Source organism: Stigmatopora argus, chromosome 3 (genome assembly GCF_051989625.1).
Source record: "Stigmatopora argus isolate UIUO_Sarg chromosome 3, RoL_Sarg_1.0, whole genome shotgun sequence".
Taxonomy (NCBI): Eukaryota; Metazoa; Chordata; class Actinopteri; order Syngnathiformes; family Syngnathidae; genus Stigmatopora; species Stigmatopora argus.
Genome location: NC_135389.1, coordinates 14,742,152 through 14,742,725, shown reverse-complemented (window position 1 = coordinate 14,742,725; position 574 = coordinate 14,742,152).

Below are 574 nucleotides of genomic sequence, written 5' to 3'. Positions count from 1 at the left end.
GGGGGTCAATCCCCATACTTTCAAATACTACTCTATAGATTGGGAATCCCGACAAACATTTTCCGTCAGTTTAAATCTTGGCACACTAGCATACATCTGGACCAATCCCTGCACACTTAGTCCAAATCATTCCCTACTACAGTTTGAAAATCCCTGACAGGCTTCCTTTCCCAACATTTTAAGCCATGTAACCTGACAGCAGCACCAATACACACCCTAGTAAACATTTCAAAAAGCATACTTTGTGATTCCCTAAAGGCCCAAACCAAATGTTTGGAGTTAAGCACATCCCTCTACTTCTTGACATTTGGCACCCCCCTTACACCTTAAAAACCTGGCGGGAGTTTAACCCAGTTTGACAGTCTTTTCCAAAAGAGTTGAGCCGTGCAATCCTTTCTACATGAAGCCCCAGAAAAGTAAAAAGTTGCCACACCCTGGTCCTCCTGAAACATTTTCTGTAGCTAATCCTTCACAATTTTTGACTCATTAGACTTCAGGAAAAGGCAAAGTATTTGGGCCTAGAGCAAATGCCTGAATAGTTACTTCCATTTGGAAAAAGTCATTTACATATTAG